We start from the raw sequence: 15,148 nt of genomic DNA, 5'->3' as shown, positions 1-15,148 counted from the left end.
AAACGGAGTGCTGAATGAATGTACGTTGAGGCTTAAGTGGCCTAAAAGTCTGAGACAACTAATACATTTTGGCTTTATTTGTTAATAAGCCTTGGATTTTAAAGCCCATGGCAAGAGTTTGCAAGTTAAATCAGGTTCTTTCTAACTGCTGCTTGTCGGGCAATTCAGACACCATTCCTTTTTGGAGCAAAGCACTGTATACAGCCATATAGGTCAGAAACAAATGTTTAGAAAACATTGAAAGAACTATATTCCTAAGTATCCTTTCAGCCCTAAAACACAGCCATGCCATCAAAAACTGTCTACATTGTACGGGAATAAAACCCTAACCCTAGCTTCGGGTTTTGCTAGTTAGGGTTAGGGTTCAAATATTTCTCAAAGACCATTTTCTCAATATTCCACTCATTTGACTGGGAAATGTGCTTGTCTGAATCAAAATATAAGTCTGAAAAGACAATACAACACTGCCAAAACCAAAAGAGTGTGTCAGGAATGGTCAAATTCAGTTTTGAAAGGTATTCTTTCATTGGAAACTTTGCGTTAAACGGAGTGCTGAATGAATGTACGTTGAGGCTTAAGTGGCCTAAAAGTCTGAGACAACTAATACATTTTGGCTTTATTTGTTAATAAGCCTTGGATTTTAAAGCCTATGGCAAGAGTTTGCAAGTTAAATCAGGTTCTTTCTAACTGCTGCTTGTCGGGCAATTCAGACACCATTCCTTTTTGGAGCAAAGCACTGTATACAACCATACAGGTCAGAAAAAAATGATTAGGAAACATTGAAAGAACTATATTCCTAAGTATCCTTTCAGCCCTAAAACACAGCCATGCCATCAAAAACTGCTACATTGTACGGGAATAAAACCCTAACCCTAGCTTCGGGATTTGCTAGTTAGGGTTAGGGTTCAAATATTTCTCAAAGACCATTTTCTCAATATTCCACTCATTTGACTGGGAAATTTGCTTGTCTGAATCAAAATATAAGTCTGAAAAGACAATACAACACTGCCAAAACCAAAAGAGTGTGTCAGGAATGGTCAAATTCAGTTTTGAAAGGTATTCTTTCATTGGAAACTTTGCGTTAAACGGAGTGCTGAATGAATGTACGTTGAGGCTTAAGTGGCCTAAAAGTCTGAGACAACTAATACATTTTGGCTTTATTTGTTAATAAGCCTTGGATTTTAAAGCCCATGGCAAGAGTTTGCAAGTTAAATCAGGTTCTTTCTAACTGCTGCTTGTCGGGCAATTCAGACACCATTCCTTTTTGGAGCAAAGCACTGTATACAGCCATATAGGTCAGAAAAAAATGTTTAGGAAACATTGAAAGAACTATATTCCTAAGTATCCTTTCAGCCCTAAAACACAGCCATGCCATCAAAAACTGTCTACATTGTACGGGAATAAAACCCTAACCCTAGCTTCGGGTTTTGCTAGTTAGGGTTCAAATATTTCTCAAAGACCATTTTCTCAATATTCCACTCATTTGACTGGGAAATTTGCTTGTCTGAATCAAAATATAAGTCTGAAAAGACAATACAACACTGCCACAACCAAAAGAGTGTGTCAGGAATGGTCAAATTCAGTTTTGAAAGGTATTCTTTCATTGGAAACTTTGCGTTAAACGGAGTGCTGAATGAATGTACGTTGAGGCTTAAGTGGCCTAAAAGTCTGAGACAACTAATACATTTGGGCTTTATTTGTCAATAAGCCTTGGATTTTAAAGCCCATGGCAAGAGTTTGCAAGTTAAATCAGGTTCTTTCTAACTGCTGCTTGTCGGGCAATTCAGACACCATTCCTTTTTGGAGCAAAGCACTGTATACAGCCATATAGGTCAGAAAAAAATGTTTAGAAAACATTGAAAGAACTATATTCCTAAGTATCCTTTCAGCCCTAAAACACAGCCATGCCATCAAAAACTGTCTACATTGTACGGGAATAAAACACTAACCCTAGCTTCGGGTTTTGCTAGTTAGGGTTAGGGTTCAAATATTTCTCAAAGACCATTTTCTCAATATTCCACTCATTTGACTGGGAAATTTGCTTGTCTGAATCAAAATATAAGTCTGAAAAGACAATACAACACTGCCAAAACCAAAAGAGTGTGTCAGGAATGGTCAAATTCAGTTTTGAAAGGTATTCTTTCATTGGAAACTTTGCGTTAAACGGAGTGCTGAATGAATGTACGTTGAGGCTTAAGTGGCCTAAAAGTCTGAGACAACTAATACATTTTGGCTTTATTTGTTAATAAGCCTTGGATTTTAAAGCCCATGGCAAGAGTTTGCAAGTTAAATCAGGTTCTTTCTAACTGTTGCTTGTCGGGCAATTCAGACACCATTCCTTTTTGGAGCAAAGCACTGTATACAGCCATATAGGTCAGAAAAAAATGTTTAGAAAACATTGAAAGAACTATATTCCTAAGTATCCTTTCAGCCCTAAAATACAGCTATGCCATCAAAAACTGTCTACATGGTACGGGAATAAAACCCTAACCTTAGCTTCGGGTTTTGCTAGTTAGGGTTAGGGTTCAAATAGTCCTCAAAGACCATTTTCTCAATATTCCACTCATTTGACTGGGAAATTTGCTTGTCTGAATCAAAATATAAGTCTGAAAAGACAATACAACACTGCCAAAACCAAAAGAGTGTGTCAGGAATGGTCAAATTCAGTTTTGAAAGGTATTCTTTCATTGGAAACTTTGCGTTAAACGGAGTGCTGAATGAATGTACGTTGAGGCTTAAGTGGCCTAAAAGTCTGAGACAACTAATGCATTTTGGCTTTATTTGTCAATAAGCCTTGGATTTTAAAGCCCATGGCAAGAGTTTGCAGGTTAAATCAGGTTCTTTCTAACTGCTGCTTGTCGGGCAATTCAGACACCATTCCTTTTTGGAGCAAAGCACTGTATACAGCCATATAGGTCAGAAAAAAATGTTTAGAAAACATTGAAAGAACTATATTCCTAAGTATCCTTTCAGCCCTAAAACACAGCCATGCCATCAAAAACTGTCTACATTGTACGGGAATAAAACCCTAACCCTAGCTTCGGGTTTTGCTAGTTAGGGTTAGGGTTCAAATATTTCTCAAAGACCATTTTCTCAATATTCCACTCATTTGACTGGGAAATTTGCTTGTCTGAATCAAAATATAAGTCTGAAAAGACAATACAACACTGCCAAAACCAAAAGAGTGTGTCAGGAATGGTCAAATTCAGTTTTGAAAGGTATTCTTTCATTGGAAACTTTGCGTTAAACGGAGTGCTGAATGAATGTACGTTGAGGCTTAAGTGGCCTAAAAGTCTGAGACAACTAATACATTTGGGCTTTATTTGTCAATAAGCCTTGGATTTTAAAGCCCATGGCAAGAGTTTGCAAGTTAAATCAGGTTCTTTCTAACTGCTGCTTGTCGGGCAATTCAGACACCATTCCTTTTTGGAGCAAAGCACTGTATACAGCCATATAGGTCAGAAACAAATGTTTAGAAAACATTGAAAGAACTATATTCCTAAGTATCCTTTCAGCCCTAAAACACAGCCATGCCATCAAAAACTGTCTACATTGTACGGGAATAAAACCCTAACCCTAGCTTCGGGTTTTGCTAGTTAGGGTTAGGGTTCAAATATTTCTCAAAGACCATTTTCTCAATATTCCACTCATTTGACTGGGAAATTTGCTTGTCTGAATCAAAATATAAGTCTGAAAAGACAATACAACACTGCCAAAACCAAAAGAGTGTGTCAGGAATGGTCAAATTCAGTTTTGAAAGGTATTCTTTCATTGGAAACTTTGCGTTAAACGGAGTGCTGAATGAATGTACGTTGAGGCTTAAGTGGCCTAAAAGTCTGAGACAACTAATACATTTTGGCTTTATTTGTTAATAAGCCTTGGATTTTAAAGCCCATGGCAAGAGTTTGCAAGTTAAATCAGGTTCTTTCTAACTGCTGCTTGTCGGGCAATTCAGACACCATTCCTTTTTGGAGCAAAGCACTGTATACAGCCATATAGGTCAGAAAAAAATGTTTAGAAAACATTGAAAGAACTATATTCCTAAGTATCCTTTCAGCCCTAAAACACAGCCATGCCATCAAAAACTGTCTACATTGTACGGGAATAAAACCCTAACCCTAGCTTCGGGTTTTGCTAGTTAGGGTTAGGGTTCAAATATTTCTCAAAGACCATTTTCTCAATATTCCACTCATTTGACTGGGAAATTTGCTTGTCTGAATCAAAATATAAGTCTGAAAAGACAATACAACACTGCCAAAACCAAAAGAGTGTGTCAGGAATGGTCAAATTCAGTTTTGAAAGGTATTCTTTCATTGGAAACTTTGCGTTAAACGGAGTGCTGAATGAATGTACGTTGAGGCTTAAGTGGCCTAAAAGTCTGAGACAACTAATACATTTTGGCTTTATTTGTTAATAAGCCTTGGATTTTAAAGCCCATGGCAAGAGTTTGCAAGTTAAATCAGGTTCTTTCTAACTGCTGCTTGTCGGGCAATTCAGACACCATTCCTTTTTGGAGCAAAGCACTGTATACAGCCATATAGGTCAGAAACAAATGTTTAGAAAACATTGAAAGAACTATATTCCTAAGTATCCTTTCAGCCCTAAAACACAGCCATGCCATCAAAAACTGTCTACATTGTACGGGAATAAAACCCTAACCCTAGCTTCGGGTTTTGCTAGTTAGGGTTAGGGTTCAAATATTTCTCAAAGACCATTTTCTCAATATTCCACTCATTTGACTGGGAAATTTGCTTGTCTGAATCAAAATATAAGTCTGAAAAGACAATACAACACTGCCAAAACCAAAAGAGTGTGTCAGGAATGGTCAAATTCAGTTTTGAAAGGTATTCTTTCATTGGAAACTTTGCGTTAAACGGAGTGCTGAATGAATGTACGTTGAGGCTTAAGTGGCCTAAAAGTCTGAGACAACTAATACATTTTGGCTTTATTTGTTAATAAGCCTTGGATTTTAAAGCCTATGGCAAGAGTTTGCAAGTTAAATCAGGTTCTTTCTAACTGCTGCTTGTCGGGCAATTCAGACACCATTCCTTTTTGGAGCAAAGCACTGTATACAACCATACAGGTCAGAAAAAAATGTTTAGGAAACATTGAAAGAACTATATTCCTAAGTATCCTTTCAGCCCTAAAACACAGCCATGCCATCAAAAACTGCTACATTGTACGGGAATAAAACCCTAACCCTAGCTTCGGGATTTGCTAGTTAGGGTTAGGGTTCAAATATTTCTCAAAGACCATTTTCTCAATATTCCACTCATTTGACTGGGAAATTTGCTTGTCTGAATCAAAATATAAGTCTGAAAAGACAATACAACACTGCCAAAACCAAAAGAGTGTGTCAGGAATGGTCAAATTCAGTTTTGAAAGGTATTCTTTCATTGGAAACTTTGCGTTAAACGGAGTGCTGAATGAATGTACGTTGAGGCTTAAGTGGCCTAAAAGTCTGAGACAACTAATACATTTTGGCTTTATTTGTTAATAAGCCTTGGATTTTAAAGCCCATGGCAAGAGTTTGCAAGTTAAATCAGGTTCTTTCTAACTGCTGCTTGTCGGGCAATTCAGACACCATTCCTTTTTGGAGCAAAGCACTGTATACAGCCATATAGGTCAGAAAAAAATGTTTAGGAAACATTGAAAGAACTATATTCCTAAGTATCCTTTCAGCCCTAAAACACAGCCATGCCATCAAAAACTGTCTACATTGTACGGGAATAAAACCCTAACCCTAGCTTCGGGTTTTGCTAGTTAGGGTTCAAATATTTCTCAAAGACCATTTTCTCAATATTCCACTCATTTGACTGGGAAATTTGCTTGTCTGAATCAAAATATAAGTCTGAAAAGACAATACAACACTGCCAAAACCAAAAGAGTGTGTCAGGAATGGTCAAATTCAGTTTTGAAAGGTATTCTTTCATTGGAAACTTTGCGTTAAACGGAGTGCTGAATGAATGTACGTTGAGGCTTAAGTGGCCTAAAAGTCTGAGACAACTAATACATTTGGGCTTTATTTGTCAATAAGCCTTGGATTTTAAAGCCCATGTCAAGAGTTTGCAAGTTAAATCAGGTTCTTTCTAACTGCTGCTTGTCGGGCAATTCAGACACCATTCCTTTTTGGAGCAAAGCACTGTATACAGCCATATAGGTCAGAAAAAAATGTTTAGAAAACATTGAAAGAACTATATTCCTAAGTATCCTTTCAGCCCTAAAACACAGCCATGCCATCAAAAACTGTCTACATTGTACGGGAATAAAACACTAACCCTAGCTTCGGGTTTTGCTAGTTAGGGTTAGGGTTCAAATATTTCTCAAAGACCATTTTCTCAATATTCCACTCATTTGACTGGGAAATTTGCTTGTCTGAATCAAAATATAAGTCTGAAAAGACAATACAACACTGCCAAAACCAAAAGAGTGTGTCAGGAATGGTCAAATTCAGTTTTGAAAGGTATTCTTTCATTGGAAACTTTGCGTTAAACGGAGTGCTGAATGAACGTACGTTGAGGCTTAAGTGGCCTAAAAGTCTGAGACAACTAATACATTTTGGCTTTATTTGTTAATAAGCCTTGGATTTTAAAGCCCATGGCAAGAGTTTGCAAGTTAAATCAGGTTCTTTCTAACTGCTGCTTGTCGGGCAATTCAGACACCATTCCTTTTTGGAGCAAAGCACTGTATACAGCCATATAGGTCAGAAACAAATGTTTAGAAAACATTGAAAGAACTATATTCCTAAGTATCCTTTCAGCCCTAAAACACAGCCATGCCATCAAAAACTGTCTACATTGTACGGGAATAAAACCCTAACCCTAGCTTCGGGTTTTGCTAGTTAGGGTTAGGGTTCAAATATTTCTCAAAGACCATTTTCTCAATATTCCACTCATTTGACTGGGAAATTTGCTTGTCTGAATCAAAATATAAGTCTGAAAAGACAATACAACACTGCCAAAACCAAAAGAGTGTGTCAGGAATGGTCAAATTCAGTTTTGAAAGGTATTCTTTCATTGGAAACTTTGCGTTAAACGGAGTGCTGAATGAATGTACGTTGAGGCTTAAGTGGCCTAAAAGTCTGAGACAACTAATACATTTTGGCTTTATTTGTTAATAAGCCTTGGATTTTAAAGCCCATGGCAAGAGTTTGCAAGTTAAATCAGGTTCTTTCTAACTGCTGCTTGTCGGGCAATTCAGACACCATTCCTTTTTGGAGCAAAGCACTGTATACAGCCATATAGGTCAGAAAAAAATGTTTAGAAAACATTGAAAGAACTATATTCCTAAGTATCCTTTCAGCCCTAAAACACAGCCATGCCATCAAAAACTGTCTACATTGTACGGGAATAAAACCCTAACCCTAGCTTCGGGTTTTGCTAGTTAGGGTTAGGGTTCAAATATTTCTCAAAGACCATTTTCTCAATATTCCACTCATTTGACTGGGAAATTTGCTTGTCTGAATCAAAATATAAGTCTGAAAAGACAATACAACACTGCCAAAACCAAAAGAGTGTGTCAGGAATGGTCAAATTCAGTTTTGAAAGGTATTCTTTCATTGGAAACTTTGCGTTAAACGGAGTGCTGAATGAATGTACGTTGAGGCTTAAGTGGCCTAAAAGTCTGAGACAACTAATACATTTTGGCTTTATTTGTTAATAAGCCTTGGATTTTAAAGCCCATGGCAAGAGTTTGCAAGTTAAATCAGGTTCTTTCTAACTGCTGCTTGTCGGGCAATTCAGACACCATTCCTTTTTGGAGCAAAGCACTGTATACAGCCATATAGGTCAGAAAAAAATGTTTAGAAAACATTGAAAGAACTATATTCCTAAGTATCCTTTCAGCCCTAAAACACAGCCATGCCATCAAAAACTGTCTACATTGTACGGGAATAAAACCCTAACCCTAGCTTCGGGTTTTGCTAGTTAGGGTTAGGGTTCAAATATTTCTCAAAGACCATTTTCTCAATATTCCACTCATTTGACTGGGAAATTTGCTTGTCTGAATCAAAATTTAAGTCTGAAAAGACAATACAACACTGCCAAAACCAAAAGAGTGTGTCAGGAATGGTCAAATTCAGTTTTGAAAGGTATTCTTTCATTGGAAACTTTGCGTTAAACGGAGTGCTGAATGAATGTACGTTGAGGCTTAAGTGGCCTAAAAGTCTGAGACAACTAATCCATTTTGGCTTTATTTGTTAATAAGCCTTGGATTTTAAAGCCTATGGCAAGAGTTTGCAAGTTAAATCAGGTTCTTTCTAACTGCTGCTTGTCGGGCAATTCAGACACCATTCCTTTTTGGAGCAAAGCACTGTATACAACCATACAGGTCAGAAAAAAATGTTTAGGAAACATTGAAAGAACTATATTCCTAAGTATCCTTTCAGCCCTAAAACACAGCCATGCCATCAAAAACTGCTACATTGTACGGGAATAAAACCCTAACCCTAGCTTCGGGATTTGCTAGTTAGGGTTAGGGTTCAAATATTTCTCAAAGACCATTTTCTCAATATTCCACTCATTTGACTGGGAAATTTGCTTGTCTGAATCAAAATATAAGTCTGAAAAGACAATACAACACTGCCAAAACCAAAAGAGTGTGTCAGGAATGGTCAAATTCAGTTTTGAAAGGTATTCTTTCATTGGAAACTTTGCGTTAAACGGAGTGCTGAATGAATGTACGTTGAGGCTTAAGTGGCCTAAAAGTCTGAGACAACTAATACATTTTGGCTTTATTTGTTAATAAGCCTTGGATTTTAAAGCCCATGGCAAGAGTTTGCAAGTTAAATCAGGTTCTTTCTAACTGCTGCTTGTCGGGCAATTCAGACACCATTCCTTTTTGGAGCAAAGCACTGTATACAGCCATATAGGTCAGAAAAAAATGTTTAGGAAACATTGAAAGAACTATATTCCTAAGTATCCTTTCAGCCCTAAAACACAGCCATGCCATCAAAAACTGTCTACATTGTACGGGAATAAAACCCTAACCCTAGCTTCGGGTTTTGCTAGTTAGGGTTCAAATATTTCTCAAAGACCATTTTCTCAATATTCCACTCATTTGACTGGGAAATGTGCTTGTCTGAATCAAAATATAAGTCTGAAAAGACAATACAACACTGCCAAAACCAAAAGAGTGTGTCAGGAATGGTCAAATTCAGTTTTGAAAGGTATTCTTTCATTGGAAACTTTGCGTTAAACGGAGTGCTGAATGAATGTACGTTGAGGCTTAAGTGGCCTAAAAGTCTGAGACAACTAATACATTTTGGCTTTTTTTGTTAATAAGCCTTGGATTTTAAAGCCCATGGCAAGAGTTTGCAAGTTAAATCAGGTTCTTTCTAACTGTTGCTTGTCGGGCAATTCAGACACCATTCCTTTTTGGAGCAAAGCACTGTATACAGCCATATAGGTCAGAAAAAAATGTTTAGAAAACATTGAAAGAACTGTATTCCTAAGTATCCTTTCAGCCCTAAAACACAGCCATGCCATCAAAAACTGTCTACATTGTACGGGAATAAAACCCTAACCCTAGCTTCGGGTTTTGCTAGTTAGGGTTAGGGTTCAAATATTTCTCAAAGACCATTTTCTCAATATTCCACTCATTTGACTGGGAAATTTGCTTGTCTGAATCAAAATATAAGTCTGAAAAGACAATACAACACTGCCACAACCAAAAGAGTGTGTCAGGAATGGTCAAATTCAGTTTTGAAAGGTATTCTTTCATTGGAAACTTTGCGTTAAACGGAGTGCTGAATGAATGTACGTTGAGGCTTAAGTGGCCTAAAAGTCTGAGACAACTAATACATTTGGGCTTTATTTGTCAATAAGACTTGGATTTTAAAGCCCATGGCAAGAGTTTGCAAGTTAAATCAGGTTCTTTCTAACTGCTGCTTGTCGGGCAATTCAGACACCATTCCTTTTTGGAGCAAAGCACTGTATACAGCCATATAGGTCAGAAAAAAATGTTTAGAAAACATTGAAAGAACTATATTCCTAAGTATCCTTTCAGCCCTAAAACACAGCCATGCCATCAAAAACTGTCTACATTGTACGGGAATAAAACACTAACCCTAGCTTCGGGTTTTGCTAGTTAGGGTTAGGGTTCAAATATTTCTCAAAGACCATTTTCTCAATATTCCACTCATTTGACTGGGAAATTTGCTTGTCTGAATCAAAATATAAGTCTGAAAAGACAATACAACACTGCCAAAACCAAAAGAGTGTGTCAGGAATGGTCAAATTCAGTTTTGAAAGGTATTCTTTCATAAGAAACTTTGCGTTAAACGGAGTGCTGAATGAACGTACGTTGAGGCTTAAGTGGCCTAAAAGTCTGAGACAACTAATACATTTTGGCTTTATTTGTTAATAAGCCTTGGATTTTAAAGCCCATGGCAAGAGTTTGCAAGTTAAATCAGGTTCTTTCTAACTGCTGCTTGTCGGGCAATTCAGACACCATTCCTTTTTGGAGCAAAGCACTGTATACAGCCATATAGGTCAGAAACAAATGTTTAGAAAACATTGAAAGAACTATATTCCTAAGTATCCTTTCAGCCCTAAAACACAGCCATGCCATCAAAAACTGTCTACATTGTACGGGAATAAAACCCTAACCCTAGCTTCGGGTTTTGCTAGTTAGGGTTAGGGTTCAAATATTTCTCAAAGACCATTTTCTCAATATTCCACTCATTTGACTGGGAAATTTGCTTGTCTGAATCAAAATATAAGTCTGAAAAGACAATACAACACTGCCAAAACCAAAAGAGTGTGTCAGGAATGGTCAAATTCAGTTTTGAAAGGTATTCTTTCATTGGAAACTTTGCGTTAAACGGAGTGCTGAATGAATGTACGTTGAGGCTTAAGTGGCCTAAAAGTCTGAGACAACTAATACATTTTGGCTTTATTTGTTAATAAGCCTTGGATTTTAAAGCCCATGGCAAGAGTTTGCAAGTTAAATCAGGTTCTTTCTAACTGCTGCTTGTCGGGCAATTCAGACACCATTCCTTTTTGGAGCAAAGCACTGTATACAGCCATATAGGTCAGAAACAAATGTTTAGAAAACATTGAAAGAACTATATTCCTAAGTATCCTTTCAGCCCTAAAACACAGCCATGCCATCAAAAACTGTCTACATTGTACGGGAATAAAACCCTAACCCTAGCTTCGGGTTTTGCTAGTTAGGGTTAGGGTTCAAATATTTCTCAAAGACCATTTTCTCAATATTCCACTCATTTGACTGGGAAATTTGCTTGTCTGAATCAAAATATAAGTCTGAAAAGACAATACAACACTGCCAAAACCAAAAGAGTGTGTCAGGAATGGTCAAATTCAGTTTTGAAAGGTATTCTTTCATTGGAAACTTTGCGTTAAACGGAGTGCTGAATGAATGTACGTTGAGGCTTAAGTGGCCTAAAAGTCTGAGACAACTAATACATTTTGGCTTTATTTGTTAATAAGCCTTGGATTTTAAAGCCTATGGCAAGAGTTTGCAAGTTAAATCAGGTTCTTTCTAACTGCTGCTTGTCGGGCAATTCAGACACCATTCCTTTTTGGAGCAAAGCACTGTATACAACCATACAGGTCAGAAAAAAATGTTTAGGAAACATTGAAAGAACTATATTCCTAAGTATCCTTTCAGCCCTAAAACACAGCCATGCCATCAAAAACTGCTACATTGTACGGGAATAAAACCCTAACCCTAGCTTCGGGATTTGCTAGTTAGGGTTAGGGTTCAAATATTTCTCAAAGACCATTTTCTCAATATTCCACTCATTTGACTGGGAAATTTGCTTGTCTGAATCAAAATATAAGTCTGAAAAGACAATACAACACTGCCAAAACCAAAAGAGTGTGTCAGGAATGGTCAAATTCAGTTTTGAAAGGTATTCTTTCATTGGAAACTTTGCGTTAAACGGAGTGCTGAATGAATGTACGTTGAGGCTTAAGTGGCCTAAAAGTCTGAGACAACTAATACATTTTGGCTTTATTTGTTAATAAGCCTTGGATTTTAAAGCCCATGGCAAGAGTTTGCAAGTTAAATCAGGTTCTTTCTAACTGCTGCTTGTCGGGCAATTCAGACACCATTCCTTTTTGGAGCAAAGCACTGTATACAGCCATATAGGTCAGAAAAAAATGTTTAGGAAACATTGAAAGAACTATATTCCTAAGTATCCTTTCAGCCCTAAAACACAGCCATGCCATCAAAAACTGTCTACATTGTACGGGAATAAAACCCTAACCCTAGCTTCGGGTTTTGCTAGTTAGGGTTCAAATATTTCTCAAAGACCATTTTCTCAATATTCCACTCATTTGACTGGGAAATTTGCTTGTCTGAATCAAAATATAAGTCTGAAAAGACAATACAACACTGCCAAAACCAAAAGAGTGTGTCAGGAATGGTCAAATTCAGTTTTGAAAGGTATTCTTTCATTGGAAACTTTGCGTTAAACGGAGTGCTGAATGAATGTACGTTGAGGCTTAAGTGGCCTAAAAGTCTGAGACAACTAATACATTTGGGCTTTATTTGTCAATAAGCCTTGGATTTTAAAGCCCATGGCAAGAGTTTGCAAGTTAAATCAGGTTCTTTCTAACTGCTGCTTGTCGGGCAATTCAGACACCATTCCTTTTTGGAGCAAAGCACTGTATACAGCCATATAGGTCAGAAAAAAATGTTTAGAAAACATTGAAAGAACTATATTCCTAAGTATCCTTTCAGCCCTAAAACACAGCCATGCCATCAAAAACTGTCTACATTGTACGGGAATAAAACACTAACCCTAGCTTCGGGTTTTGCTAGTTAGGGTTAGGGTTCAAATATTTCTCAAAGACCATTTTCTCAATATTCCACTCATTTGACTGGGAAATTTGCTTGTCTGAATCAAAATATAAGTCTGAAAAGACAATACAACACTGCCAAAACCAAAAGAGTGTGTCAGGAATGGTCAAATTCAGTTTTGAAAGGTATTCTTTCATTGGAAACTTTGCGTTAAACGGAGTGCTGAATGAACGTACGTTGAGGCTTAAGTGGCCTAAAAGTCTGAGACAACTAATACATTTTGGCTTTATTTGTTAATAAGCCTTGGATTTTAAAGCCCATGGCAAGAGTTTGCAAGTTAAATCAGGTTCTTTCTAACTGCTGCTTGTCGGGCAATTCAGACACCATTCCTTTTTGGAGCAAAGCACTGTATACAGCCATATAGGTCAGAAACAAATGTTTAGAAAACATTGAAAGAACTATATTCCTAAGTATCCTTTCAGCCCTAAAACACAGCCATGCCATCAAAAACTGTCTACATTGTACGGGAATAAAACCCTAACCCTAGCTTCGGGTTTTGCTAGTTAGGGTTAGGGTTCAAATATTTCTCAAAGACCATTTTCTCAATATTCCACTCATTTGACTGGGAAATTTGCTTGTCTGAATCAAAATATAAGTCTGAAAAGACAATACAACACTGCCAAAACCAAAAGAGTGTGTCAGGAATGGTCAAATTCAGTTTTGAAAGGTATTCTTTCATTGGAAACTTTGCGTTAAACGGAGTGCTGAATGAATGTACGTTGAGGCTTAAGTGGCCTAAAAGTCTGAGACAACTAATACATTTTGGCTTTATTTGTTAATAAGCCTTGGATTTTAAAGCCCATGGCAAGAGTTTGCAAGTTAAATCAGGTTCTTTCTAACTGCTGCTTGTCGGGCAATTCAGACACCATTCCTTTTTGGAGCAAAGCACTGTATACAGCCATATAGGTCAGAAAAAAATGTTTAGAAAACATTGAAAGAACTATATTCCTAAGTATCCTTTCAGCCCTAAAACACAGCCATGCCATCAAAAACTGTCTACATTGTACGGGAATAAAACCCTAACCCTAGCTTCGGGTTTTGCTAGTTAGGGTTAGGGTTCAAATATTTCTCAAAGACCATTTTCTCAATATTCCACTCATTTGACTGGGAAATTTGCTTGTCTGAATCAAAATATAAGTCTGAAAAGACAATACAACACTGCCAAAACCAAAAGAGTGTGTCAGGAATGGTCAAATTCAGTTTTGAAAGGTATTCTTTCATTGGAAACTTTGCGTTAAACGGAGTGCTGAATGAATGTACGTTGAGGCTTAAGTGGCCTAAAAGTCTGAGACAACTAATACATTTTGGCTTTATTTGTTAATAAGCCTTGGATTTTAAAGCCCATGGCAAGAGTTTGCAAGTTAAATCAGGTTCTTTCTAACTGCTGCTTGTCGGGCAATTCAGACACCATTCCTTTTTGGAGCAAAGCACTGTATACAACCATACAGGTCAGAAAAAAATGTTTAGGAAACATTGAAAGAACTATATTCCTAAGTATCCTTTCAGCCCTAAAACACAGCCATGCCATCAAAAACTGCTACATTGTACGGGAATAAAACCCTAACCCTAGCTTCGGGATTTGCTAGTTAGGGTTAGGGTTCAAATATTTCTCAAAGACCATTTTCTCAATATTCCACTCATTTGACTGGGAAATTTGCTTGTCTGAATCAAAATATAAGTCTGAAAAGACAATACAACACTGCCAAAACCAAAAGAGTGTGTCAGGAATGGTCAAATTCAGTTTTGAAAGGTATTCTTTCATTGGAAACTTTGCGTTAAACGGAGTGCTGAATGAATGTACGTTGAGGCTTAAGTGGCCTAAAAGTCTGAGACAACTAATACATTTTGGCTTTATTTGTTAATAAGCCTTGGATTTTAAAGCCCATGGCAAGAGTTTGCAAGTTAAATCAGGTTCTTTCTAACTGCTGCTTGTCGGGCAATTCAGACACCATTCCTTTTTGGAGCAAAGCACTGTATACAGCCATATAGGTCAGAAAAAAATGTTTAGGAAACATTGAAAGAACTATATTCCTAAGTATCCTTTCAGCCCTAAAACACAGCCATGCCATCAAAAACTGTCTACATTGTACGGGAATAAAACCCTAACCCTAGCTTCGGGTTTTGCTAGTTAGGGTTCAAATATTTCTCAAAGACCATTTTCTCAATATTCCACTCATTTGACTGGGAAATGTGCTTGTCTGAATCAAAATATAAGTCTGAAAAGACAATACAACACTGCCAAAACCAAAAGAGTGTGTCAGGAATGGTCAAATTCAGTTTTGAAAGGTATTCTTTCATTGGAAACTTTGCGTTAAACGGA

Source organism: Atractosteus spatula, chromosome 6 (genome assembly GCF_055471065.1).
Source record: "Atractosteus spatula isolate fAtrSpa1 chromosome 6, fAtrSpa1.hap1, whole genome shotgun sequence".
Taxonomy (NCBI): domain Eukaryota; kingdom Metazoa; phylum Chordata; class Actinopteri; order Semionotiformes; family Lepisosteidae; genus Atractosteus; species Atractosteus spatula.
The sequence above is the reverse complement of the archived record's forward strand: the minus strand, read 5'-3'. Positions refer to the sequence as shown.